The 16,315-nt window shown below is 35.6% G+C and overlaps 2 long non-coding RNA genes across 2 annotated transcripts in view; both read right to left on the bottom strand.

Moving 5' to 3' along the window:
- Positions 1-16,315, bottom strand: part of LOC144296095 (uncharacterized) — a 218,729-nt gene that overhangs the window by 93,514 nt on the left and 108,900 nt on the right. The window lies entirely within an intron of this gene.
- Positions 7,707-16,315, bottom strand: part of LOC144296526 (uncharacterized) — a 35,148-nt gene continuing 26,539 nt past the window's right edge. Inside the window, exon 3 of the long non-coding RNA XR_013363624.1 lies at positions 7,707-8,399. This is a non-coding gene — a long non-coding RNA (uncharacterized LOC144296526). The remainder of the gene's footprint in view (positions 8,400-16,315) is intronic.

The raw sequence follows: 16,315 nt of genomic DNA, 5'->3' as shown, positions 1-16,315 counted from the left end.
TGCCCGTCACCCATTCACTCCCACCCCCCGCCCTCCTCCCCTTCCAACACCCCTAGTTCGTTTCCCAGAGTTAGCAGTCTTTACGTTCTGTCTCCCTTTCTGATATTTCCCACACATTTCTTCCCCCTTCCCTTATATTCCCTTTCACTATTATTTATATTCCCCAAATGAATGAGAACATATAATGGTTGTCCTTCTCCGACTGGCTTACTTCACTCAGCCACAATGAATTTTCTATTAAAAGATACATGCTGGGACTTTTAACAGGAGAAAATGGATTTGCATTAATCCCATCAAACCCTTTGTGACTACTGACACAGTGTGTATGTAGTGTACCAATCAGTCATTAAATCGGCCCCAAAGACTCTCACCTCTTTTTATTCACATCCTTGGATAGCCACCTCCTACACTGACCTATGTGACCAGTAGCATATGGAAAGGTGATGGTATGTTACTTCCAAAATCAGGTTTTAAAAGCACTGACTTCTATTTAAGTTGTTCTCTCATAATGTATCTCTTCTTGAGTTACTCTGGAGGAAACCATGCTGTGAGTGTCCCTATGAAGAGGCCTATGTGGTGAAGAACTAACACCTCCTCTCAACAGCTACAAGGATGAGCTTGGAAGTAGATCCATCAGACCCAGTCAAGCCTCAAAGACAGCAACCCTGGCCAATAGCTTGAATGCAATGTCATGAGAGACTTAGCAATAAATTCCAAATCCTTGAACCACAGAAACTGTGAAATAATAAATGTTTATTGTTTTAAGCTGCTAAATTTTGTGATAATTTGTTATGCAGTAATAGGTAACTAATACATATACTTTACCTATGGACAAGATTTTAGTTTTTTGGTTTTTTAAATAAATATTTCGAAAATCATATTTCAAAAGAACCAGGTTACATTTTGAAGGAAATTTCCTTCTCCCCTTCTTGCCTTTAGTAAGGCAAAGGATAATGGATAATCAGCTACTTGGTTTCTATTTTTGGTGTTTCATTTTTGTTTTTATAAAATTATATACTTCTTCCATTTAACAGGATTATGTATAGACTCATATCTAATGAAACTTGAAGCTAAGAATAATCAAATAGCTTTAGAACTAAATTCCTTCCTTCCCATAGCATTGTCATCCAGAAAATTGATTTCACACAGAAAATCTCATGAGATTTCTGTCATTTATAAATTCTTTATGTTTGATTTAGTGATCTTTCCCTGGCAATATCAGTCTTTACCCATTAGCACTGTTTCAGGTTAGTAGGTTGTCTTCCTTCGATTGTTATGAGTTTATAGACAGTTGTGTCACTCTACTCTTCAATTTGGGGACTGGAAATTTCCAGAAGACACATGCCAAGTATGTTTTGAGATTTCTACAAGTTAATCAACTGAGGGCCAAAAATTCAGTCAGCATTTGCCTCAGAGTTGCTGATCATGCTTATTGAATATTTTCTGTTTTCCATATTTACATGTAGTCTGGTTGCTCCAAAGAAAAGCTGAGCTGGGCCTCAGACTCTTAGATATCCAGAATCCTAGAAGATTTAGTATGTAAAAGGAAGGAGTGAAAAGAGATTAATTTAAAATTAGGTGCACTGGAAGGGTGGGTTTCCCTGTGTCCACTAACATGCTTGCACATAATCCTTCATAGGTTTGATTGTCTTGCTGCTAAACAAATCACAGCACGTGTTCTGTTGCCAAGCATGAGAGAGATTGCTAACTTCTGTACTGATTTCTAGGCCGGAGACTTCCATCCTGGGACTCAGCATAACTTACTATTGGATTGATTTACCAATCCACATCTTAATTTAGAGTGTAATGGGTCATGATATAACAAATGTAAATATTTATGTATCCAACTTTGGAGCACCTAAATACATAAAACAAATATTAAGAGACATAAAGGGAGAAATTGATAGTAATACAGTAATAGTACTTTAATCCCCCCCACCCCCCCATCAATGGATATATCATCTAGGCAGAAAATTAAGAAGGAAACAGTTTTTTGGGATGCCTGGGTGGCTCAGAGGTTAAGCGCGTCTGCCTTTGGCTCAGGGAGTGATCCTGGAGTCCCCTGCATGGAGCCTGCTTCTCCCTCTGCCTATGTCTCTGCCTCTCTCTTTCTATGTCTCTCATGAATGAATAAATAAATTTTAAAAATCTTAAAAAAATATAAAAAAGACAAGGAAACAGTTTCTTTGAATGACACATTATACCAGATAAACCTAAAAATATATATGGAACATTGCACTCAAAAGCAACAAAATATACATTCTTTTCAAGTGCACATGGAACATTCTCCAGAATAGATCATGTGCCAGGCCTCAGAACAAGTCTCAATAAATTTAAGAAGATATATTATACATCTTTTTTGACCACACTGGTTTAAAACTAGAAATCAATTACAAGACAAAAACTAGAAAAAGACCCCCACAAACACATGGAGGTTAAACAACATGTTACTAAACAGCTAATGTGTTAACAAAAAAATCAAAGAGAAAATTTAAAAATACATAGAGACAAATAAAAATGAAAACACGGCAGTCCAAAATCTGTGGCATATACTGAAGGAAGTTCTAAGAGGGAAATTTCTAGTGTTACAGGCCTACTCCAAGAAACAAGAAAAATCTCAAACATTCTAATCTTACATCTTAAGGAACTAGGGGAAAAAAAAGGGCAAACAAAACCCAGGGTTAGTAGAAAGAAGGGAACAACAAATATTGGAACATAAATAAATGAAATAGAGACAAAAGAACAAAGAAGAAAGAAAGAAGGAAAGAAAGAAAGAAAAAATTCAATGAAATCAAGAACTAATTCTTTGAAAAAAGTAAACAAAATCAATAAACTGTGAGCCAGATTCATCAAGAAAAAAAAAAACACAGAAATACAAAGGACTATAATACAATACTATGAAAAATTGTATGCCAGCATATTGGGCAACCTAGGAGAAACTGATAAATTCCTAGAAACATACAATCTTCCAAAACTGAAAAGACCAAAAATGAGTAAATAATTGAATTGGTAAACAGAAAACTACAAAAAACAAAAGTCAGCAAAGTAGCAGAAGAAGAAATTAAGAAAACAATTCTATTTACAATTGTGCCTAAAAGAATAAAATAGCTGGGAATAAACTTAACAAAGGAGGTGAAATACTTCTACTCTGCAAACTGTAAAAAGGCAATGAAAGAAATTGAAGATGTCACAAACAAATAAAAAGATATTCCATGCTTATGGATTGGAAAATATCATATTGTTAAAATGTCCATACTTGTCAAAGCAATATATAGATTCAATGAAATCCCTATTAAATTATCAGTAGCAATTTTTACTGAAACAAAGAGTACTAATCTCTTCAATAAATGATGCTGGGAAACTGTATAGCTATATATAAAAGAATAAAGCTGGGCTATACACACAAAAGAATAAACTTTCACTATACACACAAATAAATTCAAAATGGATTAAAGACCAAAATATGAGACATGAAATCATAAAAACCTTAGAAGAAAAGATAGGAGTAATTTCCTTTACATCATCCATTAAACATTTGTCTAGATATGCCTCCTTAGGCAAGAGAGCCAAAACCAAAAAAATAAATTATTGGGACTACACCAAAATTTTAAAAATGCTTTTGTACAGTGAAGGAAACCATCAATGCAATGAAAGGCAACCTACTGAATAGGAGAAGATATTTGCAAATGATACATTCTATAAGAAATCAATATCCAAGATACATAAAGAATTTTTACAATTCAATACCCCAAAACAAGTAATCCTATTTAAAAAATGGACAGAGGGCCTATTCAAGACATTTTTCCAAAGAAGACATACAGATGGCCAACAGACACATGAAAAAAATGCACATGATTAATCATCAGGGAAATGCAAATCAAAATAACAATGAGATATCACTGTACACTCGTCAGAATGGCTAGAATCAAAAAGACAAGAAACAACAAGTCCTGGTGAGGATATGGAGGAAAAGGAACCCTTATGCACTATTGTGAGAATAAATGTTGGTGCAGCCACTGTGGAAAACAGTATAGAGGGTCCTCAAAAAATTAAAAATAGAAATGCCATATGATAGAGTACTTCCCCAACTGGGTATTTACCCAAATAAAATGATAGCATCTTAATATAATTTGGAAAGATACAGGCACCTCTATGTTATCGCAACATTATTTACAATAGCCAAGATATGGAAGTAGCCCAAGTGTATACCAATAGATAAATTGATAAAGAAGTATATATACATAGTAGAAACCATAAAAAAGATGAGATCTTGCCATGCCTTCCTCACCGTGCACCAGAACATCGGGTCAGAAGTTGAATGTTCCACTATGAAACAATGGAAAAAGCTGCAGCTGCTCATTGGAGAATTAGAAGATCATGATAAAGAGCTCAATAATATGGTTGCAGTACATCAGAAACAACTTTTTTCTTGGGAAGAGGATCCGCAGAAAGTGTTGACTTTGGAAGAACGTTGCAGCAAATTAGAGGGTGAACTACATAAAAGAACTGAAATAATCAGGTCACTCACCGAGAAGGTAAAAACCCTTGAATCTAATCAAATTGAATGCCAAGCGGCTCTTCAGAAGACTCAGCTCCAGCTCCAAGAAATGGCTCAAAAAGCAACCCATTCCTCTCTTCTCTCTGAAGACCTTGAGGACAAAGATATTATTGAGGCTGTCAATCACATTGCAGACTGCTCAGGAAAATTTAAACTATTAGAGCATGCCTTGTGTGAGGCGAAGATGGTGAAGACTTGTATTGTGAAAGAAAAGCAAGATTATAAGCAGAAATTGAAGACACTTAAGATTGAAGTCAATAAACTGAAAGAGGATCTAAATGAAAAGACAACAGAAAATAATGAACAACGAGAAGAGATCGTTCGCCTCAAGCAAGAGAAAAGTTGCCTGCATGATGAATTAGTTTTTACTGGTAAAAATAATTAATTTAAATGATTGAATAGTTTTGTGTTTACAGCCTAAACTTTCTGTGGTACAACTATGACAAGATTAAAGGAATTATATCTCTCACTCCAAAAAAAAAAAAAAAAAAAAGAAAGTGTATTGTGTTAAGTGAAATAAGTTAGACAAAGACAGACAAATATCATACGATTTTACATATATCCAGAATCTAAAAAACAAATGAATAAACAAACAAAAGCCAAACTGATCCATAAACATAGAGAACAAACTGATAGCAGTTTGGGAATGGGGTGGAGGGATAAACAAAATAGGTGCAGAAAAGTTGGAGGTACAGACTTCTAATTATAGAATATAGTCATCCTTATTATAATAAGGTCACATGGTGATTGATAGTAACTACTGTGATGACCACAGCATAATATATAGACTTGTCCAATGAGTGTTGTACACCTGAAAGTAATGTAACAGTGTGTGTCAACTATACTTCAATAAAATTGTGTTTAGAGTTACTCATATTTATTATTCTTTTGATCTCTGTTGTATTCATGGTGATATTCTCTGTTTCATTTCTGACATTTCTACCTCGTGTCTTCTTTTTTTCTTTGTCAGTTTTTCTAGAGATTTGTCAATTGTATTGATCGTTCACTGAAAAAATTAAATTAAAAAATTTAGTGTTGAGGGTCATATATTTTGTTTTCCCAGTTACCTTAAACCAAAAAAGGCATGGTTTTATAAAATCTACAATGATCTAAGGAATTTAGAGACAGTTAGTTATAAATGTTTCAGACATAGTCTCTCTTTTGCTCATTAGGGAAAGACTTTTGGAAAACAGAAGGAAACAGATGGATGCTGGAAAACATCCAATGGTTATACACATCAGCTGCTTCTGGGATAACCCAAATCCAGGAACAAGACAATTACACCAAAGCATATTGTAGTCAAGTTCTTTTAAAAAACTTGAGAAAGAAAAATCTTAAGCAACTAGAGAAAAAAGATATATATATGTACAGAAGAAGAAAAATAAAAGATAACAGAGTACTTTTTGTTGAAAAAATTCATAAGAATGCAAATGAGCAATATCTTTAAGGTAAAGATTTTACTAAAAAAAAAAAAAGACTATAGCTAAAATTCTACAACCAATAAAAAGTATCTTTCAAAACAAAGATAAATAAGACTTTTTCAGATGTATGGAAGATGAATAAGACTTTTTCAGACGTATGGAAGCTTAAATAATTCATTATCAGCAGATGCCCAGTATCAGAAATGTTAAAGAAATGTTAAGTGTTTTTTCAAAGTGGAAAGAAAATAGTTCCAGGTGAACATATGAATCCACACAAAACAATGAAGACCATTGGAAATGACAATTAATTCTGCATATAGTTTTTTTCTTACTTTTTAAATGTGTTTAAACAATCACCTGTTTAAAGCAAAAGTAACAACAAAGAATTGTGGGGTTTATAACTTATATAGAAGGAAAAAGATAAAAGTGGACCAGTGGCTGGGAAGAAAGAAATGAAAGTAAGGCTCTTATGCTATAAGTGAAGTTGTATTATATAATATCATTAGAATAAAGACTGTGATAAATTAAAGATTTATGTCATAAATGGTAAAACAATAAATAAAATAACAAAAGGTTTGAGCTAATAAGCCAAGAAAAGGGAGATACAATGAAGTAATAAAATTATTTAATCCAAAATAATACAGAAAAAGAGAAAAAAAGAAGGAGAAACAAAGAACAGGGAGGACAAATAGAAAACAATTAGGAAGATAATATCCTTATTTCTAACCATATCAACAATAACATTAATCATAAATGTTATACACACTCCCAAATAAAAAGAGACTTTAGAGGGCCTGAGTTGCTCAGTTGGTTAGGCATCCGACTCTTGATTTCAGCTCATATCTTGATCTTGGGGTTGTGAGTTCAAGTCCTTTATTGGGCTCCATTCTGGGCATGGAACCTACTTAAAAAAAAGAAAAAAAGAGATTATATATATATATATGAAGAGATCATCAGAGATAATCATAATGAGAAACTAAAACTCTCATACGTGACTAGTGGGAATATAAATGTATACTCACTTTGGAAAACAGTTTGGCAAGTTCTTAAAAAGCTAAACAAACACCTACCATATAATTCAGCCTATCTACTCTTAGGAATTTACCAAAGAGAAATGAGAGCATATGTTCATACAGACTGGTACAGGGATGTTCATAGCAGATCTCTGTTTGTAATAGCTATAAACTGGAAACAACCCACGTGACTATCAACATATGAATGTGTGAACAAATTGTGACTATTGATATACTCAACGACATGAATGGATCTCAAAATAATTATGGCTTTGTGAAGAAGCCAGACAAAAGAAGTGTGCGTACTATATTATTTCCTTTATCTAAATTCTACTAACTTTAAATTAATCTATAATGACAGAATGCTTATTAGTGATTGCCTGAAGACTGAAGGGAGGGAAGACAGGAGAGAAGGGTTGTAAAGCAAGATGAGTATTTGGGGTTGTGGATATGTTCATTATCTTGATTGTGGTGATGGTTACGCTATCACAACACTTAACTAAATTGTACACTTTAGAAATGCAGTTTATTGCATTCGAATTATACTTTATTTTTTTCTTTTCTTTTTTTATTCATAAATTTATTTTTTATTGGTGTTCAATTTGCTTACATATAGAATAACACCCAGTGCTCATCCCATCAAGTGCCCCCCTCAGTGCCCGTCACCCAGTCACCCCCCCCTCCCCTTCCACCACCCCTAGTTCGTTTCCCAGAGTTAGCAGTCTTTATATTCTGTCTCCCTTTCTGATATTTCCCACTCATTTTTTCTCCTTTCCCCTTTATTCCCTTTCACTATTTTTTATATTCCCCAAATGAATGAGAACATATAATGTTTGTCCTTCTCCGATTGACTTATTTCACTCAGCATAATACCCTCCAGTTCCATCCATGTCGAAGCAAATAGTGGGTATTTGTCATTTCTAATGGCTGAGGAATATTCCATTGTATACATAGACCACATCTTCTTTATCAATTCATCCTTCGATGGACACCGAGGCTCCTTCCACAGTTTGGCTATTGTGGACATTGCTGCTAGAAACATCGGGGTGCAGGTGTCCCAGCGTTTCACTGCATCTGTATCTTTGAGGTAAATCCCCAGCAGTGCAATTGCTGGGTCGTAGGGCAGATCTATTTTTAACTCTTTGAGGAACCTGCACACAGTTTTCCAGAGTGGCTGCACCAGTTCACATTCCCTCCAACAGTGCAAGAGGGTTCGGTTCCCCTTTCTCCACATCTTCTCCAACATTTGTGGTTTCCTGCTTTGTTAATTTTCCCCATTCTCACTGGTGTGAGGTGGTATCTCATTGTGGTTTTGATTTGTATTTCCCTGATGGCAAGTGATGCGGAGCATTTCCTCATGTGCTTGTTGGCCGTGTCTATGTCTTCCTCGAATTATACTTTAATAAGCTGCCCAAAACAAAACAAAATAGGGAAAAGAGTTACATAATATTTACCCATGGATATATTAAAAATAATTTTTTTCTCTTACAGAAATACCCATTCCTGGGGCCAAATAATTGAAGAAAAGTCTCACAAAGTTCTATCTCCTCCAGCAAAATCTTGGGAATACCTTCCCTAATATATGCAGCTTTAACGTAATAACCTGTCTTGGAGACCATCATGCTTTAATTCCATCATGCTTAGTAAATCCATTTTTACTGTTCATCAAAGAAGCTCAAGATTCCTCTGTCACTCATCATCTAACTCTCCTCCCTTCATTATTGCATATATTCCCTAATATGACTGCCTCCTACCCTCCTCCAACTCCACACATTTTTCCATATTTTCCTCTGAGATTATTGATTTGTCATCAGTAAAATCCATTCTCAACTTCTCTTCTGAACAATCTTTACCTTCTTTCTCTGAGACTTGGCTGTCCCTCGAGAGCAACTCTTTCCTGTAGCCTTCTGTAATGGTAGATATTTTCTTTCCCTTTTTTGTCACTGAGGATATAAATACTCCTGCTTCTCCTTACCACTTTTAAAGCATTGCCCCTTCCTCTTCCCTCAAGCCCCAAGTTTGCTCATGTCAACAAATTCAGTATCTTCTATCTCCCCCTTTGGTTATCTGTATAGACCTCTGAATTAGTCTTCCTAACCATTATTTTAGCACTCTGTCTTTCTAACACTAGTCTTGTCATTGTTCTTATTGATTGGTTATCCACATTTGGTAGATTTTGTTTTCCAAAAATGGCCACAACAATATTTCCCATTCTGTATGTTTTTCTGCAAGGTTGTACTGTTCTCATCAAGAGTTGAGATCTGTTCTCCCCACCTCTCTGAATTTGTGTGGGCTCTGAGATTGCTTCTACTAATAGAATATGGTAGAAATGACACTGCACGAGTTTGGACATAACCCTTTACTGGATTTATAGCTTCTGATTTCTGCTTTTTGAAGGGCTCACTCTTGAGACACTTATCTTTTGAACCCAGCACTTGAGATATTACAAAGCTGTGGTCATCAAGACAGTGTGGTACCGGCACAAAAACAGACACATAGATCAGTGGAACAGAATAGAGAACCCAGAAGTGGACTCTGAACTTTATGGTCAACTAATATTCGATAAAGGAGGAAAGACTATCCATTGGAAGAAAGACAGTCTCTTCAATAAATGGTGCTGGGAAAATTGGACATCCACATGCAGAAGAATGAAACTAGACCACTCTCTTGCACCATACACAAAGATAAACTCAAAATGGATGAAAGATCTAAATGTGAGACAAGATTCCATCAAAATCCTAGAGCAGAACACAGGCAACACCCTTTTTGAACTCGGCCACAGTAACTTCTTGCAAGATACATCCACGAAGGCAAAAGAAACAAAAGCAAAAATGAACTATTGGGACTTCATCAAGATAAGAAGCTTTTGCACAGCAAAGGATACAGTCAACAAAACTCAAAGACAACCTACAGAATGGGAGAAGATATTTGCAAATGACATATCAGATAAAGGGCTAGTTTCCAAGATCTATAAAGAACTTATTAAACTCAACACCAAAGAAACAAACAATCCCATCATGAAATGGGCAAAAGACATGAAGAGAAATCTCACAGAGGAAGACATAGACATGGCCAACATGCACATGAGAAAATGTTCTGCATCACTTGCCATCAGGGAAATACAAATCAAAACCACAATGAGATACCACCTCACACCAGTGAGAATGGGGCAACTTAACAAGGCAAGAAACAACAAATGTTGGAGAGGATGCGGAGAAAAGGGAACCCTCTTGCACTGTTGGAGGGAATGTGAACTGGTGCAGCCACTCTGGAAAACTGTGTGGAGGTTCCTCAAAGAGTTAAAAATAGACCTGCCCTACGACCCAGCAATTGCACTGTTGGGGATTTACCCCAAAGATACAGATGCAATGAAACGCCGGGACACCTGCACCCCGATGTTTATAGCAGCAATGGCCACGATAGCCAAACTGTGGAAGGAGCCTCGGTGTCCAACGAAAGATGAATGGGTAAAGAAGATGTGGTTTATGTATACAATGGAATATTCCTCAGCTATTAGAAATGACAAATACCCACCATTTGCTTCAACGTGGATGGAACTGGAGGGTATTATGCTGAGTGAAGTAAGTCAGTAGGAGAAGGACAAACATTATATGTTCTCATTCATTTGGGGAATATAAATAATAGTGAAAGGGAATAAGGGAAGGGAGAAGAAATGTGTGGGAAATATCAGAAAGGGAGACAGAACGTAAAGACTGCTAACTCTGGGAAACGAACTAGGGGTGGTAGAAGGGGAGGAGGGCAGGGGGTGGGAGTGAATGGGTGACGGGCACTGGGGGTTATTCTGTATGTTAGTAAATTGAACACCAATAAAAATAAATTTAAAAAAATAAAAAAAATAATAAAAAAGGTCACCGGAAAAAAAAATTCTTTATGACAAATATAACAACAACAACAACAACAAAAAAAAAAAAAAAAAAAAAAAAAGGAAATCCAAGCTACATGGAGAGACCATATATTGGCATAGTGATAAAAACAAAGAAACAAAACAAAACAAAATAAAACCAAACCAAACAAAAAACAACTAGCTGAGTGTCCAGCCAGCAGATAGTACTGATTGTCAGCCATGTGGATAAGGCATTTTGGATTTCCAGCCATTGAGTGTTCAGAAGACTATAATTCCAGCTGGCACTTGGATGCATCCACATGAGAGACCCTGATAAAGAGCTGTCCAGCTAAGCCTAGTCAACCTACAGTACAATGAGAGGTAATGATTAATTGTTTTAACTAAGTTTCTGGGAGATTCACTATGCAATAATAGATAGCTGGAATGTGTACAGATGATGCTCCTAATATTGTGACCTCATGATGGCTTTACCTCCTCTCCTCCCATGGTCTTGTCTCCCAATCTATTTTTACATAGACATCCTGAGCCATATACTACATTATGCCATTATTCTATTATCCCATCACTCATAAATTCCATTTCAAGTTCTCCCCTCTCTGACCACTACTTCCTATTTTTCTTTTAATCAATATAATGTCTCCACTGAAACAATTCCACAAATGCCTTGGAACTTCCAACTCATTGATTTATCAATCTCTTGCTTCCTTACACATCCTCACTTTGATCCTTACTTCCTTAGATTTTAAGGGCCATGTGCATGTACACACATAAGCACATGAACACACACACCACTTGTAACTATCTTTGTTACCCTCTCATTCAAATTGTCCCTTCAGTAATTCTACTACATTTCCAAACATTGTTTTACTCTCCCAGATTATTATTTCATTTCACATCTGCAATAACTTCTTACCTCTCTTCACTCACAGCTGATGACTTGGCTTCTTATTTTACTAAAGATATAGATGCAATCATAAGGAGAATTTCTGTGTATTCCACTCCTCAATCTACTAATCTCCCTGCTACTATGTCCATATACTCTGCTTTCCTTTCTAATATGATGTCTTACCTGTCTTACCTAAAGCCAATTCCTTATATATCAATTGTGCAAGAGAAGGAATATCTTCTCTCAGACATTGCTCTAAAGTTGCTCTATTCTTTTTTGCTTCTCAGGTTTTGCTTCCCTACTAAATCATTCTGTCAGCATATAAGCGAGTTATAATAGTTTCTACTTAAAAACAAGATCTAATATGCAGCATAGTGACTATAGTAAAGAATATGGTATTATGGGGGTGGTGAGGTGGCTCAGTCAGTTATGGTCCAACTCTTGATTTCAGCTCAGGTCATGATTTAAGGGTTGTGAGGTCGAGCCCTGAGTTGGGCTCCGTGCTGGGTGTGGAGTCTCCTTAAGATTCTCTCTTTCCCTCTTCCTGCTCTTTGCCCCTCCCCTGCTCCCTCTTAAAAAAAAAAAGAATATGGTATTGTGTACTTGAAAGTTACTGAGAACAAATCTTAAGCATTCTCACCACACACACACACACACACGTTAACTAGTTAACTGTGTTAACTATTTGAGGTGATTCTATGTTAATTATCTTGATCTTTATAACTATTCTATAACGTATATGTATACCAAATTATTACATTGTAGACTTTAAATATATATAATTGTATTTGTCAGTGATTCCTCAATAAAGTTAATAAATAAATAAATAGTTCCACTTAGCTTTCTAATAGGTATTTCAAATCTAATAAAAAACATAACTATTGATTATAAACCTTCTAATGTCCTACTGTTTAGCAGCCCAGCCCATATGGAGATAGGTTTGAGATTTAGGGAGAAAGGACTGATCTGTGGATGGCTAGATTTAGCACCATGGTGTAGGGTCTGGTAACTGCTTTGGCCAAACATTTTCCCAGCAAGTTTTAATGCACAGGAGTCTCTGGTGTTTTTTTGTAAGCTTCATTGGCTTCAGTGGGGTTTCAGTCAGAAAACTTTGACATCTCTTCCATTTAAACAATTCATTGATGGTGAGCTGTGGCAAGTGATATTAATAGCTGGAGATACAAAGGAAGGCAAGTGTAAAGTTAACTCAGGCTGACAAATTTTATTAGGCACCTACTACATGCAGGCAGCTTGTAAGGTGCTAGGGTCACGGTACCTTGGCAAGTTTCAGCAGGCATATGGGAGTAGATAGGAAAGCTATGAATGACATGGATCTGCATGTGCTTTATGTGCTCAAAAGTGAATATCTTTTTGTAATTCAGCTACCCAGAGTGGTCATTTTTTTTTGTAATTCATTCAAAGACTCTGTACATATTATCACTGACTTTACTCACTCTCCTATCCTTCACTAAAATTAGGGAATATTTAAAGATGCTGGAGGTATCTGTATAGGAGGTAGGAGCTAGAAAATAATGCTGTGTTATATTGTGCCTTGGCTCTATGTTGGCTCCATCATTCTATTCTCCCAGAAATGAATTTATATCATTATTTGTCTTGCCTTCTCAGATGGACACCAGGTTCCTTTAATAATAATATTATATCATCTATCTACTGAAAAAAAGTGTATAAAAATAAACATGCTTACATTTATATTAACAATTCTGTTAATTAGATGCATAAATAAATGGATGGTGACAATCATGAATAAGTACTTTTTCTTTATTTCAAAAATTTTAATTCTGATATAGTTGACATGCAGAGTTATATTAGTTTCAGGTTTACAATATAGTGGTTCAACAATTCTGTACATCACCCAGTGCTTATTATGACAAGTGCATTCCTTAATCTCCATCACCTATTGCACCCATCCCCCACCTACTTCCCCTCTGGTAGGATTAGTTTGTTCTCTATAGTTAAGAGTCTGTTTCTTGGCTTGTCTTTCATTTAAGAAACAAAACAAACGAGCAAAGGAATAAGGACTTTTAAAACTCTAATGAGTAGCATAAATGAATGAAACATCACTTTACTCTCCATATCTCTACCTTTATAGGTTTCTACAAACAATGGGTATAATTGAAATTGACCAATTTACTCATTCTTGCTTGGAACAAGACATTTCGGATGTTCTAAAAATACATTCTTTGACTTATTAAAATAGGTTTCTCAAGACTGTAGTAACAAACATGAACATAATTAGCTCCAGGAAGAGATTTTCCTGTATGTCCTAAGAAGGCTACTAAACGGAACTGAGATGCTGACCTAAAAAAAGCTAAGTAAAGATTGGGTAAATTGAGTTGGGGTTAGAAAAAAAAATTAGAAAGCAGAAGTTAAAAAGAAGGAAGATATTCATATCTTAACACTATATAGTTAATGTTAATTTTAAAAGAAAAAATAACTATTTCCTACTGGGTGTGCCAACATCATGTGAGATAGTATCATACACAAAAGCAATGACAGTACAGGTTAAATAAAGAGCTGATTGAATTAATCATTGTGAACTCAGCATTTTGATATATAAGTAAGGGCTAGAAAAATAGTCTCTCAGAATTCCCCAAGTTGGAGAGTTTGGGTTGTAAAATGAGGCCCTAGGATTCTTCTGTATGTGATTCGGGCCAAAATGCCAATGACAAGTATACTTCTCTCAGATGTGTAAAGCATTCTATTTGAAACCAGGCCACTTATTATTTCAAGGTGACCATGACTCCAAGGACACATTTTAACTCTATATACATAATATAGTATCACTCTGTTCCTCGACCTTTATTGTTTCTGTCATCTTAAAGGAGTGAATAAGGATGATACCTTTTAATCCATACCAGTGAAAGAAGCAGCACTGAAATGGTGTAAGTCGCAGCCTGAATCTGAAAGCCCAAGAACCAAAGGTGCCAATGTCTGGGGGCAGAAGATGGATATCTCAAGTCAAGCAGATAGGTCTGCCTTTTTGTGCTATTGAAACATCCAATAACAACAACAACAAAAGAAACATCCAACAGATTGCATGATGCTCACCAGCGTGTCTTTACTCAGTCTACTGATTCTAATCTTTTCTGGACACATTCTCACAGACACACCCAGAAATAATGTTTTATCAACTACCTGTACATCCTTTTATTTTAGCCATTATTTTTTATTTTAAATTCCAGTATAGTTAATATACAACGTTATATTAATTTCAGGTATATAATAAAATGATTAAACAATTCCATAAATCACCCTGTGCTCAGCAGAATAAGGGCACTCCTTAATCCCCATCACATATTTTACCTATCCCCCACTCCTGTCGCCTCTGGCACTGTCCATTTGCTCTCTTGTTAAGTTTGTTTCTTGGTTTCTCTCTCTCTTTCTCTTTGTCCCTTTGCTCATTTGTTGTTGTTTTTTTTTAATTCCACATGTGAGTGAAATTATATGGAATTTGTCTTATTCTGACTGACTTATTCCACTCAGCATAATGCACTCTAGCTCCATCCATGTTATTGCAAATGGCAAGATTGAATTCTCTTTGAAGGCTGAGTAATATTCATATGTATATATATATACCATATCTTCTTTGTCCATTCATCAGTTAATGGACATTTGGGCTCTCTCCATAGTTTGGCCATTAATGATAGTGCTGCTATAAATGTCAGGGTGTATATACTCCTTTGAATCTGTATTTTTGGTATCCTTTGGGTAAATACCTAGTAGTACAATTGCTGGATCCTAGGATAGTTCTCTTTTGAACTTTTTGAGGGACCTCCATATTGTTTCCAGAGTGGCTGCATCAGTTTGCATTCCCACCAACAGAGCACAAGGGATCCTTTTTCTCACATTCTTACCAATACCTGTTGTTTCTTCTGTTTTTCATTTAGACCATTCTGATAGGTATGAGTTGGTATCTCACTGTAGTTTTGATTTGTATTTCCCTGATCATGAGTGATGCTGTGAATCTTTTCCTGTGTCTGTTGGCCATTTGGATATCTTCTTTGGAGAAATGTCTGTTCATGTCCTCTGCTCATTTTTAATTGGATTGTTTCTTTTTCGGGGGGTATTTAATTGTATAAGCTGTTTATATGTTTTAGATACTAGTGGCTTATTGGATATCATTTGTAAATGTTTTCTCCTATTCAAGAGGTTGCCATTTAGTTTTGTTGATTATTTCCTTCACTATGGAGAAGGTTTTTATTTTGATGCAATCCCAATATTTTATTTTGCTTTTGCTTCCCTTGCACTATGGGACATATGTAGATAAATGTTGCCGTGGCTGATGTTAGAGACATCTGTGCTGTGCTGTCTTGTAGAACTTTGTTGGTTTCATATCTCACATTAAGATTTTTAATCCAGTTTGAATTTGTTTTTGTGTATGATGTTAGAAAGTAGTCCATTTTCATGCTTTTGCTATAGCTATCCAGTTTTCCCAACACCCTTTGTTGAAGAGATTGTTGTTTCTCCAGTGAATATTCTTTCCTGCTTTGTGGAAGATTAGTTGACTACATAATTGTGGGTTTCTTATTCTGTTCTATGGATCTATGGGCC

This window comes from Canis aureus, chromosome 24 (genome assembly GCF_053574225.1).
Source record: "Canis aureus isolate CA01 chromosome 24, VMU_Caureus_v.1.0, whole genome shotgun sequence".
Lineage (NCBI taxonomy): Eukaryota > Metazoa > Chordata > Mammalia > Carnivora > Canidae > Canis > Canis aureus.
The sequence above is the reverse complement of the archived record's forward strand: the minus strand, read 5'-3'. Positions and strand labels throughout refer to the sequence as shown.